The following is a 19,182-nucleotide window of genomic DNA, read 5'->3' as shown; positions in this document are numbered from 1 at the left end:
GGGAAGCACACTGTATTTGCGCCAAGGCGTGGGCGGGAGCGCTGAGAAACGGGCGGCGGACACGGGGAGGAGGTGGAGAGCAGGTCTTGTCGCTTCTCGGGGAGGCATCCGCGGCATGCGGCCCCCGGCCGAGGCTCAAACCCACGCTGCCCGGGCGGCCGGCTTAGTTTCCGCCCCCCGTCCCGCAGGTTGCTTCTGGGCTTTAGAATTCTTCTGGTCTCCGACCCCCAAGGCGTCTAGAGCATGACCTGCGGGGTTTTCGGATCTTGGGGCGGAGGGGCCGCGCCGGGGGGGTGTCTAGAGTAGGCTCTGGTCCCCAGGGGGCTATTGGAGTGAAGGGAGACTTAAGGGCTTTCGTCCCGCCTTCGAGACGGCACCGCTTACAGATACTCTATCTGCGGGTCTTGACTGCAAGTGCTTCCTTGCTACCCGCCCCTCGCCCGTTCTGTGACCTTGATGGAAAGTTCGGCACCCTCTCCGTGCCTGAATTTTTTTTAAAGGTAAAATGTGGGTAGTAAGAGTCCCTACTACTTAGAATTGTTAAAGTTAAATATACTTAAACGGCTTAGAGCAATTTTTGGTCCGTGGTAAATTTTATACAGGTGTTAGTTCTTATTGTTAAACCACAGCTTCTGTATTAACTTACATTTTATCTTTTCAGGGGAATTTTATGGTTAGGACCCTTCCTCTCTATGTCTTTCCCTTGGTCTTCCGTTCTCCGACCAACTGGTGGCACTCATGATTTTCTAAGCAATTTCAAACATTGATTAAAAACTCCTCCCAAGGGGATTCTCCCATATCAAGATTTCCCAGATATTCACCCCTATGGGAGCAAGATGGCAATCCACAGACATTTACTGTATCCCTCCTGTGTGGGACACTGTCTTCCCTGTTCCACGTGCCCTTTGTGCTAAGTGGATCCAAGATCTCACTCCCTTAGGAAAGTACTTGTATTGCAAGCGTTCACCCCCTCTACACTCTGAGTTTCCTGAGGCCAGACACCATGCCTTGCTCTGCAGTGCCTGGCACAATTTAGTTATGCAGTAGATGTTTGTTGAACCCATATGTCCATCCACAGAGGACTGGCTGAATAAAGCACGGTACAGCCACACAATGCAGTTCTGTGCCGCCGTACAAAGGAATGAAGACCATCTCTGTGGAGGCCATGGAACGCTAGGATATATTGTTTAAGTGAAAAAAGCAAGGCTGAGACCATGTATATGTTGCTTCTCTCCTAAGAAAGGTGTGGTGCATTTGCTCACATTTTAAAGAAGCAGCAATGGCCGACTAAATTACAAACTAATAAAAAAAAGGGTTATATGTAAGAAAAGAACAAGGTGAAAAAAATGGGTGTGGAAGCTAGCCTTCTTTCCATATACTCTGTCTTATAGTTTTGACTTTGGCATCATGTAAGTACTTTACATAATTATTTTTTAAAAGAAAATGCAAAGTATTTCCTAAAAGAAAAAGAAAGTCATGAATCAAAGTATATTTCAAGTTACTGGCATAACTGCATGGAAAAATAAGAAACTGACTTTAAAACTCATGATTTTGACTGTATATCCTTAGTGGGACTTATCCTCAGAACAGAAAGGAATGGCAAAGAAATCAAACTGCATTTAGTAATAGTAACTGTTAGTAATAATACCGGTATTGTTAATTATATGCTGTCGCATGTATATTTTACACATATCTGTGTATATAAAATAGGAGGTAAGTATCTTAGTGTTGTTAGAAACCAAGGTCTGCAGTGAAAGATAAAGAGATAACAGGTATCAAATCAATGAAATTAGATGTAAATTCTATAAGCAAAAATTTGAATTGACAATGGTAGTATGAATTCCTGATTAATTTTTCTCTGTCTACAAAATACATATATCCTAGCTGTGTCCACTGAAAAGGCCAAGAAGCAGAGACAATCCAATGGCTATGAGCAGCCCTAGTGTCCAAATTCATAATCTAAATGCCGTTGCCCGCTAAGAAGAACCAGGACTCCTTTAGGAAATGACTGATTTTAGAACGGGGGCAAGCAAGGATTGTGTAAGATGAGCTTGTGGCATTTTATTATGACAGAAAGCAAAGTAGCTATCAAATACTCCTGAGGTGATGTCAAAAGAACCCAAGAGCAAGGTTGAAGGGGCACCCTTTGGCCAAAGTGGAACAGTTTGGGCTTAAAAAAAGAATAATGACTAATGGATTGAAACATAATCTAATATATACAAATCCATTAATTCATTCACAGTAATACTAACAAAGAAAAAAAAATCATCATTCATGCTTGGATCACCTAAGGAACCAACTCTTTTTTTTTGAAAATTGGTAAAAGGAAAAATTCAAGCATTTATTCTGCTATATATTTCATGGTATCCAAATAGTCTGTAAGGGCAACAAATGACACAGAAGTAGTAGAATTAGAAAGTTACTGTTCACAGGTCCTAATGAAGCACTGGGCCTAGGCAACAATCATTCATGGCTATTAGAATTATGAAGTGGAACATTGATGGGAATCTTATAATAGCTGGATCAAGCTAACAAAACCTGAACCCACCGATTTATCTTAACATCACTAAAAGTGAGACAACCAGATACTGCGTGCCTCTTGATGTAATGCAACGGTATATACACACCATCTATGAAATACTGTTGCACAAAAATTGACCCTAAACCTAATCAAACATCTAGATCTAACTACAAAATGGCAAGAAATAGGAAGGACACAGAGACAGATTAAGACACCAAGACGATATGATCAGCCAAGCTAAGGATACAGGAAATTCCACAAATTACCCAGTTTCTTCAATAAATAACTAGCATGAAAGAAATGGAGTGGAAGAGAGAATTGATATAGTTTTTAAAGACACCTCAATCAAATGCGATGTTGGATATTGTTTTCAATAAACATATTGTAAAAAGATATATTTAAGACAACTGGGGAAATCTGAACATAGTTCTGTTACAGGGTGTTCATATAATTATAATTTGTCATCTAAACAGGGCATATTGAGAGTTAAAGGAGACACTTTTAATAGTTATGCTGGTACAAAGGTGTAAATTGGGTCTGTCCTAGGCAAGCTTGTTTACCCAGTATCACAAAACTTTGTGAAATTATTGTTAATTTGATAGTGTTATTATGTTTATTTTTTTAACATATTAGTTTCAGCTGTACGATGTAATGATTCAATATATGTATATATTGTGAAATGATCACCACAAGAAGTCTAGTTAACGTCCATCACCACACAATTAAATGTTTTTTCTTGTGATAAAAACTTTTAAGATCTACTACTCTCTTAGCAACTTTCAAATATACAATGCAGTGTTTATTAATTATATCACCGTGCTGTACACTACATCCCCAGTACATATCTATTTTATAACTGGAAGTTTGTACCGTTTGACCACCTTCACCCATTTTGCCTGCATCCTTCCCCACCTCTGGCAACCACTAATCTGTCCTCTGTTTCTATGAACTTGTTATTTACAAAAAATGCTTTCATGTTTTTTTAAAGTTATTTGTTAGAAAAACAATTCTCAAACACTTTAGCCTCAGAACCCCTTATACGCTTTAGAAATTATTGAGTCCTACAAAGATGACCAGAATCAAAAACACTGAAAATAAATTTTGGTAAGGATGTTGAGATAGTGAGACACTCATATACTGGTGGTTGCATTGTAAAATGGTGCAGCTGCTGTGGAAAACAGTTTGATGGTTTCTCAAAAAGTTAAATATAGAGTAACATAGAGTTAATCGTATGACCCAGCAATTCTATTCCTAGGTATGTAGCCAGGAGAACTAAAAACATGTATTCATACAAAACCTTAGACACTAATGTTCCTAGCAGCATTATTCATAATAGCCAAAAGTGAAAACAACATAAAAGTCCACGAACTGATGAATGGATAAACAAAATGTGGTATATAGGTACAATGGAATATTATTCAACCATAAAAAAGAATGAGGTTTTGATATCTGCTGCAATACGAGTGAACTTTAAAGGCACTATATTAAGTGAAATAAGCCAGACACAAAATACTTCATTTATATGAAATGTCCAGGATAGACAAATCAGTGGAGTCAGAAAGGGGCTGAGGAGAGGGAAGAATTGACAGTGACTATTAACAGGTATGGGGCTTCTTTTTAGGGTGACAAGAATGTTCAGGAATTAGCTAGTGGTAATGGTTGCCCAACTTGTAAGTATACTAAAGCCTACCGAATTCTACTGTAAAGTGGTGAATCCTATGCTATGTGAATTAAATATCAGTTTAAAAACTAATTTTAAAAAGTATTGAGGATCCCAAAGAGCTTTCTTTACATTAAATATTTTGATAGATATATTTTTTCTACGTTAGAAAATAAAACTGACAAATTTTTAATATATCCATTTAATTATTTTAAATATAGCAACAATGAACCCATTACCTGTTAACTAAAAACTTATTTTTATGAAAAGTGGTTATATTTTTCAAGACAAAACAAAAATAGAGGGGGCTTCCCTGGTGGCTCAGTGGTTGAGAATCTGCCTGCCAATGCAGGGGACATGGGTTCGAGCCCTGGTCTGGGAAGATCCCACATGCCGCGGAGCAACTAGGCCCGTGAGCCACAACTACTGAGCCTGCGCGTCTGGAGCCTGTGCTCCGCAACAAGAGAGGCCGCGATAGTGAGAGGCCCGTGCACCGCGATGAAGAGTGGCCCCCGCTTGCCGCAACTAGAGGAAGCCCTCGCACAGAAACGAAGACCCAGCACAGCCATAAATAAATAAATAAATAAATAAACCCAAAGTTTAAAAAAAAAGACAAAAATAGAGAAGAGTAGCATTATTTTACATTTTTTAAAACAGATCGGTAAAAGTTTGCAACTCTCATACCTGGTTTAGTAGGAGAAAGCTGGATTCTCAGATCTGTTGCTGCATTCAGTCTGTGTTGGAAAACTCCACCATACATTCATGAGAGAATGAGAATGAAAAAGACAAACAATATATTAATATTAGTATAAAAATAGTTCTGACCTGGCAGACCTCCTGATAGGGTGTTGAAAACCCTCAGGGTTCTCCAGATCACACTTTGAGAACTGCAACTGGAAATTTACACAAGTATTTAACAATTGATATCATGTGATATCTGGGATTCACTTTATTTTTTTTATTTTTTTTATTTTTTTAAAGATTTGGAGTTTTCCATACTCTAGTCCTTTTTTTTTTTTTTTAATTTATTTATTTATTTATTTAGAATTCCGTGCTTTCATTGCTGAGGGCCTGGGTTCGATCCCTGGTTGGGGAACTAAGATCCTACAAGCTACAAGGCAGAGCCAAAAAAAAAAAAAAAAAAAAAAAAGCAAAAAACCAAAAGGTCATCAATGTGTTGACAATGTTGAATGTGGGAGTGGGTCATGGGTGTTCTTTATATTAGTCTCTCTATCATAGTGGAAGTCTGATATTTTCCATAATAAAAGAATTGTTGTTCTTCCTCTCATTTTTAATCAATGCTGGTTTAACTGGGCAAAAGACCTTAAGGTAGTTGGTAGAAGGGAAAACCAAGTGAGGGACTGGATATATAAAGATGCAGCGAGGAGACTTCCCTGATGGTCCAGTGGTAAAGATTCCGAGCTTGCACTGCAGGGGTTGTGGGTTCCATCCCCAGTTGGGGAACTAAGATCATGTCATGCAGCTGAGGGTGGGGGGAAAATGCAGCGATGAATTCGATGCAGTTCCCGCCTTCAACAAGTTTTCGTCTGCTGGGGGAAGAGACATAATGAAGGCATCTGAGAAAAAGTGGCACCTGTAAGGAGCACCAGGCACTCTGCTCAGGGCCTCCAGTCCGTTGCTTCCTCGTCACAGCCACCCGAGGAGGCTGGCATCATTATCTCCATCCTGCAGATGAGGAAACTGAAGCTCTGAGAAGCTGAGAAACTTGCCCAAGATCTCACAGTGGAAAGTGGTAAAGATGCAATTAAAGCTGAGTCCGTTGGACTCCCAAGGCTTTGCTCTTCCCGGTTCTACCCCTTTTTTGTAGACCCTCCAGGTATACAATCCCAAATGTCACTCCCACTGTGTACCTCGTGAATGCCCTCCACCAGCAGAGACCCAGGTGGTGACCTGGGGAGCCCACAGTCTTTAGGAAAAGAACTAGTAATAATTGTCAACTGTATTGGTCTTTACTCTGCACCTGTCCCTTCATTCAATCCACACAATTTAAATTCATGGAGTAGGCGTGTTATCCACATTTGGCTTCCTTTCCTTGACTCTCCTCCTCCAGCTTTTGGAAACCAATCTGCCAACATCCCTTAAAAGAATATATGAATTCAGTGGCAACTGTAGTCTTGAGACTCTATCAGATGCAAATAACTCTATGTAAGGATATGGGTTCAAGACCACAAGGATGAACAAGTAGGTTCTTTGTGTGACTGTTCATAGGGCAAAAACCTGAAAACAAAGTGAAGGTTCATCAAGGACACATCCCCACTGGGGAATCATCTAGCTATTTACTAAAAGAATAAAAAGTGGAGCTAAGCCAGAGGACCAGGAGGAGTTTCCACAAGACATTGCTCGGTGATGAGTGTAAGATGCAAGAGATGCCATGATATCCCAGTTATAAGACAATGCCTTAAAAAGTGAATGCCAGGACTTCCCTGGAGGTCCAGTGATTAAGATCTGTGCTTCCAGGACTTCTCTGGTGGCACAGTGGTTAAGAATCCACCTGCCAATGCAGGGCGCACGGGTTCGAGCCCTGGTCCGGGAAGATCCCACATGCTGTGGAGCAACTAAGCCCTTGTGCCACAACTACTGAGCCCGCAAGCCACAACTACTGAAGCCTGTGCACCTGGAGCCTGTGCTCTGCAACAAGAGAAGACACCGCAATGATAAGCCTGCGCACCGCAACGAAGAGTAGCCCCCGCTCGCCACAACTAGAGAAAGTCCGTGCGCAGCAACGAAGACCCAACACAGCCAAAAATAAATAAATAAAATACATAAATCTTTTAAAAAATTAAAAAAAAAAAAAAGACTCTGCGCTTCCAATGCAGGGGGCCCAGTTTCCATCCCTGGTCAGGGAACTAAGATCCCGCATGCCGTGTGCTGCAACAAAAAAAAGTGAATGCCTTCAGGTCTAAGAATACTTGCATAAGGAGGACATTTGCGAGGCTACATCCCAGGTTCTCTGCACAGACAAACTTGGGTGCTGATGTGAGGTAAAGAAGGGACAGAGGAAGATGGAGGAGATCAGCAAAACCAAACCAAACAGAAAGAAAAAATGACCGCATATTTTTACAAAGTATATATGTGGTTATATTTTTATACTTATGTAAAATTATGTATGAATGTGGTTACGTATAAAGAGATTAGAGTTTTAAATCTTTCTTTTAAGGAGAAATGGAAGAATGCAGTAAATTCCAGAGATTTTGTGGCTAAACATTTAGTAATACCTCTGAGTTTTTCAGAGACCATAGGATTGACGATTTAAGGTGAAAACCTCTTCATAAAGAAAACAAAAATGAGAGAAAGTAAAAAAGAAATGTTTGCTCCCTTTCATTCAACTAAGAGTAAAAAATGATGTGATTACAGCTTTACTGTATTCCAGTCATGTCTTTCAAGGTTCGTATGGTCTAAACATGGTTAATAATAGGATTTGCAAACACACTGTAAGATTACTGCTTGCAGCAGAGTGACATTTCTGATTATAGGCCAAATAGAAAAATGATAATATAATGTTTACAACCCTGAATACCCGTGGAGAGTGAGGTGACCACTAGATCCTTTTGCATATGAGCCTATAAAATTTTTTTTTCTGTGTCCCTCTGGATGTAGGGAGGACACTTTTTTTTTTTAAAGTAACTATTTCTTTTTTAAAAAATTTTATTTATTTATTTATTTATGGCTGTGTTGGGTCGTCGTTTCTGTGCGAGGGCTTTCTCTAGTTGCGGCAAGTGGGGGCCACTCTTCATCACGGTGCGCGGGCCTCTCACTATCGCGGCCTCTCTTGTTGCGGAGCACAGGCTCCAGACGCGCAGGCTCAGTAGTTGTGGCTCATGGGCCTAGTTGCTCCGCGGCATGTGGGATCCTCCCAGACCAGGGCTCGAACCCGTGTCCCCTGCATTGGCAGGCAGATTCTCAACCACTGCGCCACCAGGGAAGCCCTAAAATTTTTAACATTGATTATGACTCTAACTCTTTGGCTAAAGAATATACTAATTATTTTGAAGGTTCATATATTCATTAAATTTGTAGAACAAGCACCAAATGGCTCTTAATGAACCGAAATTCTTTTGAAACAGTATAGAGAGCTATAAACCAAAAGAATCTTGTAAACATGGAATATCCATCAAAATAACAAAAGTCGTAGCCATGTTGAAAATTTGACTAAATGAGTTGGCTTTCACTGTGACAAGAGTCCATTACATCTCCAATATACCTTTCTCCCTCCTAAAATTCTAGGTTTGCTTAGCTTCCTTTCTGTGTCTGTGCTGTCAGTTTAATATTTCTACAATCATTTCTTTTATTAAGGTAGTATATGATCTAAGAACATCTTACCCACGGGCTGTTCCTTCCTCAAGGGGTGTGGATCCTGCCCACTTGTTTTTCCTCAAGGACCTCATTCCAATGGCATGACCTTCCTATGTTCTCTACTCCATCATTCCCATTAGTTTCCAAAAGGCTCACTCTATTCCACCATTAAAACATTCTCCCTGGGACTTCCCTGGCAGTCCAGTGGTTAAGACTTCTCCTTCCAATGCAGGGGGTGCAGGTTCAATCCCTGGTTGGGGAGCTAAGATGCCACATGCCTTGCAGCCAAAAAACCAAAACACAAAACAGAAGCAATATTGTAACAAATTCAGTAAAGACTTTAAAAATGGTCCACATCAAAAAAATGTAAAAATTAAAAAAAATTCTCCCTAATGCCATTTTCCTCTGGAGCTACCACCCTACTTCTCTGCTCAGCAAAATGTCTTAAAACAAAAACGAAAACAACAAACATATTCATGTTGTCTCCAACTCTCCACTTACCATTCACTTAGATTTTTTTTTTAATTATGGAAAGTTTGCACCTGGTTGTATCTCTTAATTTTTTTTTTGTTTTGTTTTGTTTTTGGTTTTTAATTAATTAATTTATTTATTTTTGGCTGTGTTGGGTCTTCGTTTCTGTGTGAGGGCTTTCTCCAGTTGTGGCAAGCGGGGGCCACTCCTCATCGCGGTGCACGGGCCTCTCACTATCATGGGCTCTCTTGTTGCGGAGCACAGGCTCCAGACGCGCAGGCTCAGCAATTGTGGCTCACGGGCCCAGTTGCTCTGCGGCATGTGGGATCCTCCCAGACCAGGGCTCGAACCTGTGTCCCCTGCATTGGCAGGCAGACTCTCAACCACTGCGCCACCAGGGAAGCCCTCTCTTAAGTTTTTAAAACTTTATAATACTCCCCACTCTTTTAAAAAAAAAGGCCATTGAAGAAGGAGGGCCATTTGTTCTGTAAAAGGACCCAAACTCTGAATTCAGCAGATTGCTTCTTCTTGGTGTCATTTAAATTGTTCCTCTATCTCCCCCACCTCCTATGAAGAGCTAGTTGGATCTAGAGGCAGGATTACATTCAGGATCAGTCTTGGAGGGCGGGGCTGTGTACTGACTGTATCACAGGAGGCATGTAATTTCCCACTGTTATTGATAAGAGAAATATCTGATATAAAGTTCCTTATCAATCTCTACCCTGGTGGCATTAACAGCCATAGATGATCTTTGCTTTATTAGAGGTTACAAAATGGCAATTCTCTAATTTTATTACAGGCAGACCTCGTTTTGTTGCTTTTTGCTTTATTGCACTTTAAAGATAGAACGTTTTTTACAAATTGAAGGTTTGTGGCAACCTTGCATCAAGCAAGTCTATCAGCACCGTTTTTCTAACAGCACTTGCTCACTGTGTGTCTCGGCATCACGTTTTGGTAATTCTCGAAGAATTAGAAGTGGAGCTGAAGATGTGACTGAATTGCTACAATCTCATGAAAAAAGCTAACAGTTGAGGAGTTACTCCCTATGGATGAGCAAAGAAAGTGGTCTCTTGAGATAGAATCTACTCCTGGTGAAGATGGTGTGAAGATTGTTGAAAAGACAACAAAGGATTTAGAATATTAAGTAAACTTAGTTGCTAACGTCATGACAGGGATTGAGAGGACCGACTCCCGTTTTGAAAGAGGTACTGCTGTGGGTCGAATGCTCTCAAACAGCAGTGCATGCTAGAGGGAAATGGTTCATGAAAGGAAGGCAATGGATGCGGCCAACCTCACTGCTGTCTTAGTTGAAGAAATTGCCATGGCCACTCAAACCTTTAGCACCCACCAGCCTGATGAGTCAGCCGCCATCAACACGGAGGCAAGACTCTCCACCAATCACGTGAAATAAATTTCTTTTTCTTTATGGCTATGTGACCAACTTGATATACATTTAGATTCACTTTTTATTTCTTTTCAGCTTTTTAGGAGTGGCTTCTTTCTTGCTTCTCAATCACTTTTCAACACACTCAAGCATGCGTTCACCCCCCGAATCCAGCAAAACTGCTCTCGTTCAAGCCATCAGTGGCCCCCTTATGGCCAGATTCAGTGGGCACTTTCATATCCCTCTTATCTGGTCTCTAAGGAACATTTGGCTCTTGACCTTCCTCTCCTTAACACTCTCTTCTCCTGCTTGTGGTCAGCCCACCCCTCCTGGTTGTCCTTCCATCTCTCTGTCACTCCTCCTTTCCTGGATCCTCTGCTTTCTCCTGGTCTTGAAAGCTTCTAGTTCCTCAGAACTTGTCAGGGATCTTTTTTGCATTGCCAACCCTGTCTCCTGAGGTGATCTCATGCTTCCCACGGCCTTCAACACCATTGATGTGTCCAAACCCCACTGTGGACGTCTAGCCCATACCCACCACTGAGCTTCAGAATCACACATTCAAATTTCTACCTCTATCTCCTTTTGTAGTTCTCATGGGTAAATTTAACATTTCTTGTTTTTTTCCTTTTTCTTCTTTTTTTATTTTTGGCCGCACTGTGCTGCATGCAGGATCTTAGTTCCCCGACCAGGGATCGAACTCATGCCCCCTGCAGTGGAAGTACAGAGTCCTAACCACTGGACCACCAGGGAATTCCCTAAATTTAACATTTCTAAACTGAAATTTGAACCTTTGCCTCCAAAGCTTTTCTTTCTATAATCTCATTCCTATTGAATAACTCTTCCATCCACCAAGTCATTTAGCCAAAAACCTGACCGTCATCCTTGTTATTCTCTCCCTTCCAGCTGGCCTGTGGCTTTCATTCTTATCCACCACTCCATCTCCATTAAACAACTAACTCAAACAATGTCACTTCTGTTCTTAAATCCCATTATCATAAATTAAAACTCCTCTCCGTGGCCCTTACATGATCTGACCCCTGTGTCCCTTCAACCTCGTTTTGTACTGTCTTCCCCCCCCCTCATTAAGTTCCAACCACATGGAATTTGTTCTCCAATAAGCCAAGCTCTATTTTGCCTCAAAGTTCTCACAGATGCTCTTCTGTCCGGTCTTTCCCCAACTCTTGCCATTCTTCTGGTCTCAGCTTAAATGCTTCTTGCTCAGAAAGGCCTTTCCTGGACTCACCTCCACACCCCCTCCCAGTTTAATTCAGGAAGGCACTGCATACTTTTTCATGGTTGGCACATGTATATATTAACGTTTGTTTAGTCTCTGTCTCTCCTGTTAGACTGTAAGTGTCTTAGAAATAAGGACCATATTGGTTTTTGTGTGTTGGCACAGGGAACAGTGGCTGGCACATAGTAGGCACTCAATTAATATGCGCTGGCAGTTGAATAAATAGGAAAATTTTGAAATATATACTTTTCAACATTTGACTCTAAGTACAATTATCCGTATCAGACTTCTCTACAAATGGCATGTTCAGTAGGTATCAGCTATGCCCAGGGAAGTAAAGCAAATCCTTTTTATGCAAAATGAATGCAGCACCTGCAACATAGTATATGCTCCATAAAGGATGCTGTATTCATTAGGACAACTAGGGGAAATACACAAGCTTTCTTATTTCTGCAGACCTATCATTTAGCCCCCTTATTTTTGGAGACTTGACTTTAGAAATAAAAAGAGCTTATATTTGAGAATGACTTTGAGCCTTTATTATGCATTCTTTATTTTTGAATTTTATTTAATTAATTTTTTTATACAGCACGTTCTTATTAATTATCTATTTTATACATATTAGTGTATATATGTCAACCCCAATCTCCCAATTTATGCATTCTTTTATATACTCTTCCTGACCACACTCTGAGGCAGTTACTATGATCTCCATTTTACAGAGGAGAAAAGCGAAGCTTAAAGAGAGTAAGAAACAAAGCCAGGGCCTCCCAGCTAATTAGAGGCAGAGTTGGGTTTAAAACCCATTCTTTGGATTCCAATGCTGGCTTTGTTTATTCCACTATACAAATGAACCTCATAATGAGGAACAGAAGGGAGAGGGCCCCTGATTTCCTAAAACACAGCCCCAGTTCATCACTGACTCCTACCAGTGAATCTTTTGTTTCTCAACTACTGAGCCCTTACCCCTTTTAGAATGAATAACTATGGACAAAAATTGTTCATTCAAAATGGCTCTTTCTTGATCCGTGCTAGCTACATGCATTGCTCTTTGTAAACCAGACTTTAAAGAAATTCCTTCTAATTTATTTTATTCTATAAAGTGAGGCACGGCTCACTTTAAAAAAAAAAAAAAAACAGATTTTATATGAAGATTTTCGTGTTTCAAAGTATATAAATGAAAAAGTGAGAGTCCTTAGATCTCATTTTAAAGACTTTTTTAGTCATTAAACACTCAGAATTCCTTTTAAATAATGAAATCCACCTGGCACAGTTAAAGCAATTATTCAATTCAGTGTGCACCGTGGCCAGAACACACAAAGCCTGGAATGCACGGCCTGTTTCTCAATCTGAATGTATAAGTTTTTAGTCTTACACACCTGCAATGAATTTGCTGGGGCACTGTCTTTGCTCTATCCTCAGCGTACAATAGAGGAGTCTGCTTCTTTGCAAAATTAAATTGAGGCCATTGGGCTTCCCAGGTGGCGCAGTGGTTAAGAATCCGCCTGCCAATGCAGGGGACACGGGTTGGATCCCTGGTCCGTGAAGATCCCACATGCCGCGGAGCAACTAAGCCCGTGTGCCACAACTACTGAGCCTGCGCTCTAGAGCCCGTGAGCCACAACTACTGAGCCTGTGAGCCACAACTACTGAGCCCGCACGCCTAAAGCCTGTGCTCTGCAGCAAGAGAAGCCACCGCAATGAGAAGCCCACACACCGCAACAAAGAGTAGCCCTCACTCACCGCAACTAGAGAAAGCCCACGCGCAGCAACGAAGACCCAACTCAGCCAAAAATAAATTTTAAAAAATAAATAAATAAAATAAATAAATAAATTGAGGCCATTGCATCCTAACCACAAAGAAATGCAGATTTCCCCCTCCTCAGTGTCTTCCTTTCGAAAAGGTTGCTTCAAGTGGCGCTTAAAAGATAATTCTAGCTTGCTAAATTTAGGGTGTGGAAAGAGTCCAAAATGAGAATGTTCCATGGGTAATTGTGCAAGAAATGTTAATATGTGCAGTAAGAGGAGGATGTCTGACACTTCTGATGTGTTTCTCTGTCTCTCTCACCCTCTCTCTCTTTTTGCCTGGACACCCAACATATAATTTAGCAAGGTGAGACGCTACCTGAGGCAGTGAAGGATGCTTTTCCACCGCGACCGCATTTTCGGTATAAAATGATTTCAAATCTGAGTTATTTCTCAAACCAGCCTGAGTCAGAGCCACTCATCAAAATTTATCCACAAGTTATCAGAAAAGCTTATCTTCTTCACAATCGAGGTAGATTTCCAGTTATACTCAGTTCACTTGTTAAAAAAAATAGTTAGCTGTACAATTTAAGTTACCTGTACAACAAATGTACTGGTATCTGAAGCTTGCTTTGAAATGCATTGAAAAGTACCTGGATTAAGGCTAGATGGATAGATAGGGGATAAAACAAATATAGCAAAACGTTCATTGTAGAATGCAGGTGTTGACTCTACAACTAACACTTCCAATCTGAAAAGGATAAAGATGGGCGGTCCCCATGGATTCTGCTAAACATCCTACAAGGCAGCCCTACAAGAAAGAAAGAACCAGTCCCAAATGTCACTTGTTCTGATGTTGAAAAAGCCCTGAACTAGAAAATCTTAACATAGATTAATAGTAAGACTTTTAATTAGCCAGTAACTGGAGAGAACAGGCATGAATAAATGGAAAGCTAAGAATGAAAATAAAATGTTGTCAGTCTAAGATTTATATGGGATTCCCTGAAATCACTCTAGATGATTAAATTCATATCTACTAGCAAATAATATTTTGACTTGGAATTTTGTCACTGTGATTTGAGACTTTCTGCCTTTCAATCTGTAAACATATTTTCAATACTGTGAATAATACATCTGAATACATTCTTGGAAAAAAAAAAGGTGGCCGGTCCCAAGGTTAGTGGGAATCTGCACCTTAGCTCCTAGATAGCACCCAGGAGATGGTGCCGGTGGAGGCAGCTGTGTGGGACATGGACAAACTGGGCCCTTGACATCGCAGCAAGCTTCCCATACTGCAAACGGGGCACAAAACCAGTGATAGAGGCAGGGTCTCTGGGGACCAGCGAATGGACCTCTCCATGGTTAAATAGTGTTTTCAGAAGGATGGAGGGAGAGGGTTGATCTGTGTAAGACTCTGACTCATGAATAATTTGGGGAGGAAGGCAAGCACTGCAGATGGAGAGAAAGTCTGTGACTCAGGGTCAAAGACAACTTAAAGAAAACTATACATTTCTGGAACGTCTGAGTTTGTGGTGGAGATGCATGCTTACAGCATAATGTTGAAGGTCACCACTAAGTTCTTGCCCCTTGCTCTTTATCCATCCACGCTTAAAATACTCCAGCTGCTTTCTCATGGTACTTTTTATAGCTTCTGGTTTTTTGCAGACATAAAATCTGAGCAAAACAATCCCATAGAGATCTGCTCAATACTGAAGAAGGCCAGAAGGATGACTCCCTGGCTGGGTATAGTCGTACTATTGCACTTTGGATTTGTTTGGATTTTTTTTCTGACTTATGCCCAACTTGACAGCCACTGTGCTTCCAGACCCATTTCTCCCACTGATGCAAACCTGGTTTTTCCTTCTTTGGGGTTTGGATTTTTTAGCCTCTCTCACATTGCATCGTGTCTTTAATGTATCAGCATCACCATGGATTCTATTTCTGCCTTTGAGGATATCAGCCGCCTGCTTGAGACTTAATGAACATGTATAATATTAAATATATGGAAACTCAGAGGTGGTCCCTGGGGTTGCTTACACAATCATTTGGGTATAAACCCTTTGGAACTGGTGTTTCTTTTGAACCATTCATGACAATGATGGCCTGTCAGGAGGACTCTGCAATGGCTTTGGGGCTCTCCGTCGTATCAGAGAATAGTCTGGGATGAAGCAAAAGAGGGTAAAGAGAGGAAGAGGGAGTAAAAAGGAATGAGAGAAGAGAGAGGATGGATAAGAAAAATGTGCTGGGACTTCCCTGGCGGTCCAGTGGTTAGGACTCCACACTTTCACTGCTGAGAGCCCGGGTTTGATCCCTGGTTGGGGAACTAAGATCCTGCAAGCCGAGAGGTGTGGCAAAAAAAAAAAAAAAAGAAACAAGAAAAAAGAGAAAGAAAAATGTGCTGAGCTGCAGCACCAGTGGAGAGGTGATAGATTGTGATGAACAGTCAGAAGCCGTCAAACACGTTTTCTTGGGCTTCCAGGTGCTGTTAGCTTCCCCTTTGTCTGCAGAGCACAGGCCCTAGTTTACAGCTGAGACTGTCACATGGAGACAGGATCCAGGGCCATGACAAAGCACGAAGGTGACATCGGTGACATCCTCCCTTGTCCACAGAGTCTGCCAGTTTATCAGGGAAGGAGCTAAATGCTCATGATGCTTTTTAAACTCGGATCAGTAGGAATCCAATGCCGTTGTTGGCCTGGGGCATCGTAAACAGCTAGTCTCTTTTCCCATGAATGGCTTTGTTGTACAAGCTTGCATGACTGGTCATCAGTTTGTCCTTCTTGCCTCCAGTTTGGTCACATCTGGCCCTCTGAATCTGTGTATATGGCTTTAACAGAAGATTCACCTGTGAGTGATAAGGTCAAGGGCACTCCAGGTGTTATTCCGATGCCCAGGGAGATAGAAGAGGGTGGTAGGATGGAAGTCAGAGGATGGGTTAGACTTGTGGGGAAAACATGGCACAACTGGGGAGGAATCAAAGGTCCTAGTGAGAAGGGGGAAAAGCCCCAGTGGGGATGGAGGAATTGATGGGAGAAAGGGGGCATTGGAGGGCACAATTCTTCAACATCAGTTGCCCCATTCTCTCCAAGTCAGTGATTTTCAAATTCTGCTCTGAGTTCTCACCCCACTTTAATTAACCATTTTGTCAATGGTAGATCCACATAAGATTTCTTTAAAAGAAGCAATCCACTGCAGAGTTTAAAAAAATCTGTAATCCTGGATAATGGCAAGCACAAATCCTTTGACAGTTACCTGGGTTTCCTGTCCTCCCAACTGCATCAGCCCAGGAACTAAAAGCACCTGCTATTTTGAGTATCTTCATAGCGAGCAATCTGCTGCCAGAGCTATGTGGGGCATGGAAGCCAAGGATGCTTAGATCTGCACAAACGGAGTTTGTGCCTTGGTTCTGATGCTTATGTCTGTGTAATTATGAGTAAGCCATTTATTTGCTTTCCAACACTCTTTTCCTGATCCCAGACTCAGAGGGATATACATAGAAAGGAAAGCAAAATGTATTTTGTGAAAGAACTTGGTAGGCAAGTGCTTATCTTTTGAATGATTGATGGTGTTTGCTTGCCATAGATAAGCTCATTGAAGTCGGAATCCTGGTCTGTATGATTATCACCCAGCTTCTTTCCGTTTTTTACCCTTTGAAACATGTCTAGAGTCAAATTTTTCAGTAATGGGAATAGTACTAAGCACAGTAGTTGCCCATGAATATTGTGTGCATGGATAAGATCATTGGCTTTGCTCCCAACTGATGGGTGCAGGTTTTAAAGAAACTTTAGGATTCTCACCCTGTCAAGTCCCAGGTTCCTTGCACTACACAGAACTCTCTAACCCCCAACCCTTCCGCGCTCCCACTTCACATGAATTCTTTGCACTCTCTGGCACCCACGGCGGTTAATCCTTGTGTCTTTTTCTCCATGTTACTCTCTCAAGCTCCAGCTCTCGTAATGTTTCCTTGCAGGCACCCCTGCTGTCACTTCCACACCGGCTGAGCTAAGAGTCTCTCTGCCATATGAGCTCCTCACCCAAATTAGTGTGCTTATGCCCTTCCCCAAGGCAAGGGCTGTCCTGTCTTCCAGCACCTGGCACAGTGCCTGGCCCAGGCAGCAGATGCTCTAGAAACTCTGAACTGAGTAACAAGACCACATTTATGACTATAAAATTGGGACTTGTGACTATTTAACTTGTGATCAGCTATTGATCGAATTCCACCTGATCAGCCAAAAAATACCCAGTGTTCCTGTCTCTGTGTGCTGTAACACCATTCTGCCAAGCTGTGTTGAAGCCTCAAAGGTAACACAAGGTGTTCTTACCATCGTTTTGAGGTCAGGACAGTGCTATTCCAATTTGCAACACAGACATTCTGGTGCCAACATTTTACTCAGAATACGCCAACACTGATGAGTTTTCCTTGAGATGAAGGGAAGTGGTGGGGAGGGGCTGGAGAGGTTGAGGCCCACCTGGAGACCACCTGTTTCCCACCTCATTCCCGTGATGCATCCACCAGGAGGCCGCGGCAGGAGCTAGAGGGAGGGCTCTTTGTTTCGCCTGGGAGATGCATTCATTCCCTGCACTGAAGCAAGCAGGCCCACCTGGAGGGGAGGAACTGGTGCTCTCAGTGAAGAGATCCAACCCTGCGGGGTTGGCAGCAACGAGCTGCCAACGGTAGAGGCTCTAAGGAGCAGCAGTTACTTCTCAGCGTGTGAAGAGGTGGCAAGAACAGGCGCACCGTGGGGCAAAGGACGCCACCAAGACAGGTAGCGACAACTTCACCAGGACTGTCAGATGCCCAAGGGGCATCTCGGGTCTGCCCTGCCATGAGCACCAACTGTGCCCACAGGCTCCATGGCTCAACTGCAGGGCTGGGAGGGCAACACACCTAACCTGTAGGTCTGGCTCCTCTGGAAGCATAGGCATCTCTTGTATGTCTGTGACCCACCACTACACTAGACTTTGCTCAAGACATTCTGGGAAGTGGAAGGTGCGTTCCTAAGCAGCATAGTTGGGGAAACACATGAGTTTGTGTTCTGTTTTACTGCAGCACTGATTTTTTTTTGTTGTTGTTAAAGACAAACAATAATGCATTTTACTTCTGAGATATTGTCTCAAATGACTTTTTTTAAAAGAAAATAAAATCTTGGCAGTATGAGGAAAAAATAAGAGATGCTGGGATGACCATTGGCCCTGCCCTGTTCCACTGAGCGGGGCCCAACCACAGCCCAGCTGCTCCCTGCTTGTGATGGCCACGAAAATTGTTCCTGGCTCTCTCCACCCATTTTGCAAACCCACGATCAACTCAGCACCCCTTTAAGACGTTGACAGAGCACTGTTGGAGGGCATGGGTGCCAGATCTGAGTGCAGCTGGGAACATAAAAAGTTAACAATACTTCTAGATGTAGTACACAGGGTAGGATGAGTCAGTGATTATCAGCTAGTGGGTAAGAAAAAAAGTCTAATCAGAGAAAGAAATCAAGCCTCTATAGTAGCAATGTGGACCTTTCCTGTGTTAAGAGCTCAGTGGCTTGAATTACAAGGAGAATTCTATGAATGACAAGTCTTGGTAGCTGAAATGCTGTGGTGCCATACATCAGCTTTCTTTAAAAATATTCTAGAAATCATGTGAATGAGCCTGACTCAGTCAGGTCTTCAAGCATATTGATGTTAGTCCTAACCTATGCTGAACAGGTAATAATAAATACGAATTCTTGTCAAGGATCAGGCACCTTTGTGCACATGTATCTTTGCTCTGAGCATGGGAAAGTGAGAAGAGGCAGCTCGAGAACTTTGTTCCCTCTGTTGGCAGAAAAGGGCCAACGGACACAAGCCACAACCACAGGCAAAAG

The 19,182-nt window shown here is 42.0% G+C and overlaps 1 long non-coding RNA gene across 2 annotated transcripts in view; it reads left to right on the top strand.

Annotated features, from left to right (window-relative positions):
- Positions 1 to 19,182, top strand: part of LOC309619668 — a 42,419-nt gene that overhangs the window by 858 nt on the left and 22,379 nt on the right. Inside the window, exon 2 of one of the 2 annotated variants that reach the window (XR_014239128.1) lies at positions 9,766 to 19,182. This is a non-coding gene — a long non-coding RNA (uncharacterized lncRNA). Of the gene's footprint in view, positions 1 to 4 lie in introns of those variants that run through there. The other variant, XR_014239127.1, reaches the window with a different exon arrangement.

This window comes from Balaenoptera borealis, assembly GCF_965194805.1.
Source record: "Balaenoptera borealis genome assembly, chromosome: 21".
Classification (NCBI taxonomy): Eukaryota; Metazoa; Chordata; class Mammalia; order Artiodactyla; family Balaenopteridae; genus Balaenoptera; species Balaenoptera borealis.
Note: the sequence above shows the minus strand (reverse complement) of the source record. Positions and strands in the feature narration are given on the sequence as shown.